Source organism: Scylla paramamosain, chromosome 3 (genome assembly GCF_035594125.1).
Source record: "Scylla paramamosain isolate STU-SP2022 chromosome 3, ASM3559412v1, whole genome shotgun sequence".
Classification (NCBI taxonomy): Eukaryota; Metazoa; Arthropoda; class Malacostraca; order Decapoda; family Portunidae; genus Scylla; species Scylla paramamosain.
Window position 1 is genome coordinate 17,977,501 of NC_087153.1, and position 8,883 is coordinate 17,986,383.

Genomic DNA, 8,883 nt, shown 5'->3' on the forward strand with positions numbered 1-8,883 from the left:
GAGAGAGAGAGAGGAGAGAGAGAGAGAGATTCGTACAAAGAATAGAAAAAAAAACGGTGCTTTGTTACTGAAGAAGGATAAAGAAGAAGAAGAAAAAGAAGAAGAAGAAGAAGAAGAAGAAGAAGAAGAAGAAGAAGAAGAAGAAGAAAAGAAGGCAGCTCTGTGAAAACACCAAATAGAAAGCCCTCTCACTTTCCTCTTCTTTCATTTCCTTTCCTCTTCCTTTCCTGCGTCCTCTTCAACCACACCTCTTTACTTTTTCTCCCAACAATTTTCCTTTCTCGATTCCTGCAGTTCAACCAAACCGTCTCGTCAGCTCTCTCTCTCTCTCTCTCTCTCTGCTCCCCTCATGACTCATCGTATTTCTCTCCCTCCTTCTCTTTTTCCTCCTCCTTCTCCTCCTCCTCCTCCTCCTCCTCCTCCTCCTCCTCCTCCTCCTCCTCCTCCTCCCCCTTCTTCTCCACTGATGCACACAGGGGCCATTGAACCAGGAAGTCAAGAGTGGGACAGCGCAAGTGTTATCAACTGTGTGTGTGTGTGTGTGTGTGTGTGTGTGTGTGTGTGTGTGTGTGTGTGTGTGTGTGTGTGTGTGTGTGTGTGTGTGTGTGTGTGTGAATCCTAGTACGTATATTGCACGCATGAATCATTAGTTTTTTTTTATTATAGTTCAGATAAGACGCTGGAATGCTTGATAATAATGATGTACCTGCCTATCCATCTATCCGTCAGTCTGTCTTCCTATCTAGCAATTAATCTTACTGTCTATCTATCTATCTATCGATCTATCTATCTATCTGCCTATCTGTCTGTCTGTCTGTCTATCTACGAGTATCAATGAATTCGTTATTAACATGAAAAAGAAAGGAAGGCAATGAAAAAGGAAGGAAGAAAGATGAATACATAACATCCTCCTCATTCTCCTCCTCCTCCTCCTCTTCCTCCTCCTTCTCCTTCTCCTGTTCCTCTGCTTTCGCCGCTGGAAAACTGCCATCTGAGGACAAGAAGAAGAAAAAGAAGAAGAAGAAGAAGGAGAAGGAGAAGAAGAAGAAGGAGCAGGAGGAGGAGGAGGAGGAGGAGGAGGAGGAGGAGATGAAGGAGGAGGAGGAGGAGGAGGAGGAGATGAAGGAGGAGGAGGAGGAGGAGGAGAAGAAGAAGAAGAAGAAGAAGAAGAAGAAGAAGAAGAAGAAGAAGAAGAAGAAGAAGAAGAAGAAGAAGAAGAAGAAGAAGAAGAAGAAGAAGAAGAAGAAGAAGAAGAAGAAGAAGAAGAAGAAGAAGAAGAAGAAGAAGAAGAAGGATTTGGGAGTTATGAAGGTTAAAATATGAAGTTTTCCTTAAAAGGGTTTAATTATAAAGTTCCTCTAGAGAGAGAGAGAGAGAGAGAGAGAGAGAGAGAGAGAGAGAGAGAGAGAGAGAGAGAGAGAGAGAGAGAGAATTCCTGGAGCTTAGGACTTTTCGTGAAGAAGAATTATTTCCTGGTAAGCATAAAATGTCAAAAAAAAAAGGAAGAAAATACGAGACTGGGATATGTAATTCAGGAAGTCTTGAGAGAGAGAGAGAGAGAGAGAGAGAGAGAGAGAGAGAGAGAGAGAGAGAGAGAGAGAGAGAGAGAGAGAGAGAGAGAGAGAGCTTGAATACATAGAAATGCGACGATTTTCTATGATGACTCCTTTTTTAACATAATCCTCTCTCTCTCTCTCTCTCTCTCTCTCTCTCTCTCTCTCTCTCTCTCTCTCTCTCTCTCTCTGTCTGTCTCTTTGTCTGTCTGTCTGTCTGTCTTCCCTACTGGCGAGATGACTCCCAGATCCTTCTTCTTCTTCTTCTTCTTCTCTGTCTCTTTACGATCACTGCTCCTCTTTTTTTCCCATCATAATCTTATTTTCTTTCCTTTTTTAACGTTTTTATTGTTCATATCTCTTCCACTTTCTTTTTATTACTGCTGCTTCTTCCTTTCCTCCTTTTTCTCTTTTTCTTTGTTTCTTGATTCAGTTCTTCCAATTTTATATCTCCATTTCTTTTCTCTGTTTTCTCTCTCTGCTTATTAGCTCGTGTTTCTCTGTCTCTTTTATCTTCTCTCGCTCTTTACTTCTGTCTTTTAAGTCTTCACTGCTCAATTTCCTTTTCATGTAGCACTTTTCCATTTCTTTTTCCCGTTTTCTTCTAAACTTTTAAACATTATCCTCAATATTCCTTTCCGTAAGATGTGTTTTTTTCTCTCTCTCTCTCTCTCTCTCTCTCTCTCTCTCTCTCTCTCTCTCTCTCTCTCTCTCTCTCTCTCTCTCACACACGCACACACACACACATGGGCAGTTACTGGAGAGAATATGACAAAAAGGAGGTAAAAATATACTCTCTCTCTCTCTCTCTCTCTCTCTCTCTCTCTCTCTCTCTCTCTCTCTCTCTCTCTCTCTCTCTCTCTCTCACACACACACACACACACACACACACACATGGGCAGTTACTGGAGAGAATATGATAAAAAGGAGGTAAAAATATACTCTCTCTCTCTCTCTCTCTCTCTCTCTCTCTCTCTCTCTCTCTCTCTCTCTCTCTCTCTCTCTGAGGCAGACATACAGAAACATACATACATTCATACAAGCATACAAACGGACAGACAGACAAACAGACAGACAGGCAGCCAGCTAAACAACCAACCAGTTAGACAGACAGACAGACAGACAGAGACAAACAAACAATTCTAATTTACCTACAGTTTCACAGTAAAAGAGAGAGAGAGAGAGAGAGAGAGAGAGAGAGAGAGAGAGAGAGAGAGAGAGAGAGAGAGAGAGAGAGAGAGAGAGAGAGAGATGAATAATAACAGCAACATCAGCAGTCACTTCCAGGAAAACATCTCATAACGGGTGAAATGGGTGCCGGGAATTCACTGCGACGCATTCTCGGTACTCGTAATGATCAGTGGGAGGGGGAGGGAGGGGGGAAGAACTACTGTAAGTATTAACTCTCCCTTAAAATCTGCGTACGGATCGCAAGAAGGGAAAAGGCAAATCATATCAATTCCCCGTTTTCTGTTGCCTCCTCACCACTCCTCCCAGAGCCGCCGTTTTCGCTGCGTGGATTCTTCATGACTGGCACGCTCTGGCTGCTATTGGTTCCTCCTTTTTTTTTTTTTTTTTTTTTTAGGTTTATACGTCCAGTTTTCCCCTATACATTAGAAGAAGGTCTTCGGCTGAGGCATTTGGGAACCATTACCTTAAGTGAATGAGTGAATGCCCTTCCTAACCTCGACCATGGCCTGGATTCGAACTCGTGCGCTTGAGGGCTTCTAGGAGTCAACGGCGAGCGCGGTGTGAGATACCGCCCGATAAATATAACCAATATTTGTCATTATTACCTCTATGTGGGCCACGAGACTTTCCCTAGCCTAAGAAGTGTGAATAATGTGTGTGTGAATATGTGGTGCCTTGTCTGGGCCACCCCGTGTGGGATTGCCGGCCTGGTATATAGATAGACCATGTAAAAGGGGCGCTGGCCAAGGGCAACAAGAAAGGCATATGAAAAATTCCCACTAAAGGTGCCACTCCGTAAAGAGTAGATACAAAAGGATTATCCAAAATTATAAGAGTCTTGAAACGTCTGTCTTGAAAATGCAACAGTGTGTGTGTGTATGTATGTGTGTGTGTGTGTGTGTGTGTGTGTGTGTGTGTGTGTGTTGTTATATTGTTTAAGATTGTTTAAGGAAAAGTTTAGAAGTCTTTCTCTTCTCTTACCTTCCACCATCCTTGCCATCCTTTCTCCTACCGAGCTTCCCTCCCATCCAATCACCCTCCGTCCCTCCCAGCCAACCACCACCCACCCTCCCTCACTCCTTTGTTTCCCTTGGGCCATCTTCTCACACAAAATTTCAGATTCCATAACAGAGCAGCAAACAATCTTTACATTCACCAGAACCAGCGCAGGCACAATGGGGTGGGCGTGCCTGTGATAGAGTGCAGCTCCCACCCTCCACTTGCCTCCACGCTCTTGTATTCAGGCTCAAGATTGCCATGATAACTTCCAGACTGAGTTGGTGCTGTTGGTGTTGTCAGTGTTAATGGTGTTGTTGGTGTTACATCGTCAGGGTGTTGCAAGGAGGGGGGGGGTCTTCAGTAAGGAGGTTACATAGATTTTAAGATTCATTGAGGTACATTTTACTTATGATCTTATTTCGTGTTTTCTTATTTTCTCATGCGTGTATTTGTGTTATAGGAAGGAGTTTCCAGTAAGAAGGCGATATATTAATGGGTTTTGCTATTCCCTGAGATACATTTTACTTCTGATCTTATGTGTTCTGATTTCGGGTTATATAACTTCTCTTTCATGTGTGTAGTTGTGTTGTACGTGTGGAAGAGAGAGAGAGAGAGAGAGGAGAGAGAGAGAGAGAGAGAGAGAGGAGAGAGAGAGAGAGAGAGAAAAGTGGTCTTAGAATAATGAAATAACATGATTCTGTTTCTCACAAGCTGGTCTAAACACGTCACTATAAATCTTTGCATTCCCAGATCTCTGCGGCACTTGCCATCACAATTATGCTGTAACGTGTGTGTCAGTCTCGTAATTGGCTCAGTAATTTATTCCACATTTAAGCAAGCGTGAAATTCCCGCAGGAAAAATATATTACGATTTGTACATTTTTTTTTTTTTTTTCGCAAGACTTATGAATTTTGAAGCTACGGAATGGATTTGACGTTGTATTTTTAGATGCTGGTGTGTTTTCTGTTTATTTTCTCGTTTATTCTCGAAGATTATGTGATTAGAGCGTCGCTTTCCTGGTAATTTTGGACTCAGTCGTAATTTTTCTGTGACTTGAAATATCCTGTGACTCTTGAATCGCGGAGACTGTGCTGTGAGAATTGATAAATGGATTACAGTATTTTAAGTTCTTATGTATGTAAAGTGCGTATATAGTTTGTTCTCTCTCTCTCTCTCTCTCTCTCTCTCTCTCTCTCTCTCTCTCTCTCTCTCTCTCTCTCTCTCTCTCTTTCTCTCTCTGGTACGCACTATGAAACATAAAAACACTGGGGAATAAAACTCTCAGTGCCAGTGTTTACTCAGCAAGTCCAAACTTCATCTCCTCTCCTCCCACCACCACCACCACCACCACCACCGCCGCCGCCACCTGTTGTCTCTCCACCACCACCATCACCACCACCAGCACTAGACACTCCTCCTGCCCTCCTCCTTCCACACCCACCTGTTGATATGTCCTCTACCTCGCCTCTTACTTCCTACTTCCACTAACCTCACTACTTCCACACCATATTCTGAAACACTTCTACGTTACACCTTCACTATATTGTAAAGGCTCTAGTTGAAATGACACGTTCTTAATGGTGCTTTTTTTATATATAATTCTGGTGACAGATTGACAAGCTTTTTTTACATTAATAACAGGAGAAACACTCTTGAGAACCAGACCAATCATCTCTGTGGCCTTGGAAAATAGTCGTGGTGAGAGAGCAAAATGTTTGAGAATACGAACTATATATGCGGTTATGTAAAACCTCATCGTATTTCTTTATCTCGTAATTGTAACAGCCAACCACCTCCCACTTGTTTCCCGCCTCCAGCGCTGGCCGGGAGGAGAGGGAGAAGGAAGAGAGAAGCTCGAAGGCGAAGTCCAGAAAGAGAGTAAGTTTCATGGTAGGGGGAGTGAGAGGAGGTGAGAGAAGGTGATCAGTCTTAGAGAGGGGACAAAAGGTGGAGGAAGGGAGCTGGGATGAGGTGAGGCGAGGTGACCGTGGTGTGGAGGCGTTAGATTGGTGGACGGTGTGTGTGTGTGTGTGTGTGTGTGTGTGTGTGTGTGTGTGTGTGTGTGTGTGTGTGTGTGTGTGTGGAGGTGCAGGAAGCGAGGTATCGGCCGTGGGTTTGGCTGCAGTGGTGGGCGGTGTGTATAGCAGTGTGTGCAGCGGTGCAGGAGGCAAAGTACAAGGGCGTGAGGCTTAGGTGAGCTCGTGGGCGATCTGTGGTGGGGTAAGGAACGGGAGCGTCGCTGTGGGGAGGGAAGGGTGAGAGGGGAAAGCGTGTGCTCATAATGGCCTGACATAAGAAATAGTTCACCTTTAAAATGTCCTTGAAAGAAAGAGGTATTGAGGAAAAAAAAAATACAAAAGGCAGGTTGTCATGGTAACTGAAGGCTTTGCAGAGGTTATGAAACCCCGATTCCAATTTAAGTTCACCTTCCCTCTTTCTGGCGAAGGAGGAGGAGGAGTAAGAGGAAGGAGAATAAAAGGAGGAGGAGGAGGAGGAGAAGGAGGAGGAGGAAGGTCTTTGCTTTGACCAGAGGCAATATCCCAGAAATGGAGAAGGCCAGCTGAAGATATATCGTGAAAAACACATCTTATGAAAACTGCAATGACTCGGCAAGACAAGGTCAGTGTGTTGCCGAGCTCTCTCATCTCCGCGCGAACACAACAGGAAGCAGCGGTGGCGGAGGGGGCGTGGGGGGGGCGGGTCGGTAATGAGTCACGGAGATAGCGTGCTGAGCCCCCACAATGCCTGATATGGCGTGGAGAGGAGGGGAGAGGAGGGGAGGTGGAGACAACGCAGGGCGGAGTAAAGTAAAGAGAACACCAAGAGAAGGAGAAAAATGGAGAAGAAAAGAAAAAAAGGAAAGAAAAAGAAAATAGAGAAAAAAAAATATATAAAAAAGAATCGGGGAATTAAGTAATGGAAATAATATGTTCTAGGAAGAGAGGAGGCGGATGTAAGGTATGTAACTTTTCCAATTTACTGATACTGAAGTTCCAACACAGTTTCGAGATCGACGAAGTATTGTTAGGAAATATACAAGGTTGCCGCCCCTCCAGCTTATTCTGTTTGGTGCTGCTCATACACAACCCATTACTACGTGAAGCACAGGAGAGAGGTCACGTAGCGCTGCAATACACGACTTCCACTCCATTGAAACAGACAATATTTCGTTCTCTTCCATAAGGTCCTCGTACTCTCAACACATGGAATGATATCAGATACATACAACAGGCGGCCCTTGCAGATCAGAAGCCCAGAAGGGAGGTCACGTAGCTCTGCCATTTTTCTTTTCCATCTATAATGTCTTCGCACTCTCAACACACATAATGGCATTAGACACGAGGCGTCCTTTGTATATCAGAAACTAAACCGGCTTCTCTCTCGGTTTCTCTCCTATTCTTTCTTGCGGGGATGGCATCTGAGTGGTCCTTGTCATTTATTTATTTATTTATTCATTCATTCATTCATTAATATTTCTTATTCATTTATTCCTTGACCCAAGAAATTCAGTTAGTGTTCAAAAGCAGGCGAGGTGAGATGCATAACTGTTTAAGAATAATTCATAATTCTTCCTCTCTTATTCTCTTCTTGGGAACGGCCTTTGAATAGCCTGTTTTTTTTGTTTTTTTATCCATTAATCTATTCATTTTTTCATTTATATATTCAATTATTTCTACTTCTTTTATCTTTCCCTCGACCCAACAAATTCCACTTCATCGTTTTGAGTAGTCATGATAAGATAAGATGCAGAAGTGTTTAAGAATGCAGTCCTCATTAACATGCTAGGAAGGGACAAGGTGCAGCAGATGACGGGGCCACGCTGCCTCTGGGAACCTCTGCTGCTGCTGATGGTGCTGCTGGTACTGGCCCCGCCATCCCCCCTTCCTCCCTCAGTGCTTGCCTTTTAACGGTAATGACAAAAGCTACTCTGGCACGCGTGAGAGCAACACACACACACACACAAACACACACACACACACACACACACACGCACGAAAAATATCTAATGTCAGTATATTGTTGGCTATTTTTTTTAAGTCACTCCAGGGACGCGGTACGAATTAATGGGTTTTCTCGTATGTTTTTATTTATTTCTTTTATTTTTTTCTTTTCTTTTCTTTTCTTTATTTATTTATTTTTTGCGCAGCTAGGAAAACTCAAAAAGGAAATGATCAACTAGGGACTTTTGTTTTTTATTAACTTTTCTTGAAAATGAAAAATGTTTGAGGAAGGCAAAATTTACACGCACACACACACACACACATGTACGCGCGCGCAATTTAACGACATAAAATAATAAAATACACAACAGTTACAGTACCAAAAGAAAATCTCGCTTTCACATCATTTTTTAATATTAAGGAAACTAATTAAACGCAAAAAAAAAAAAAGAAACAGAAAATCCCTAAAAAAAAAAAAGAAGAAAAGTAGAAAACACAAGTAAATATATGTTAGTCTTTTCCTTTTGCACACCACATCCTGTTCTTGCCATTATTGCCTCCATGACTCGCACCCGCCACTCAGGCATCAGCCGTGTCAGCTCCTCAGGCAATGAAGGCTCGGGGAGGGAGGTAATACAGTGTAAAAAGGTGCCGTACTCAGACTCATATCCAGAAACCCATTGCTGTCCGTTATATTCCGTATTTTCTTTATTTTACTTATCAATCTATTTACCTATCATGCATTTTTCCCTAATTTTACTTGAATCCGTCACTTCTAGCCTTAGTATTAACCCTAAGGATCCTGTATACATCACGCTTGTTATATCATAGGTCTCCTTTATTTACTTATCAATCTATTTTACCAATCATTTACCTAACATTGTCACCAATAACTGTTTTCCGTAAGTCCCACGTCTATCATAGAAAACGAAGGTGGCCACTGCTCGCGCTGAGATTGGCGAGATGAATCAGAAGCATAACACACTATTGGGACACACGGATCACTAACACACTTTTCTCCAGGGAACGCCGTGGCCTTCCAAGGGAGTGGCGGGCTGGGCGAGGCGCGTCCAGACGAAACACATTAGTTAATCAAGGCTCCTGCGTGACGGAAAACAGGAAATGAAGGCAAAGCAAAAACAAGGGGAGGGAGTATGATAGAAAACAGGCTTTGCATAACAACTTCTTAAGAGGATAT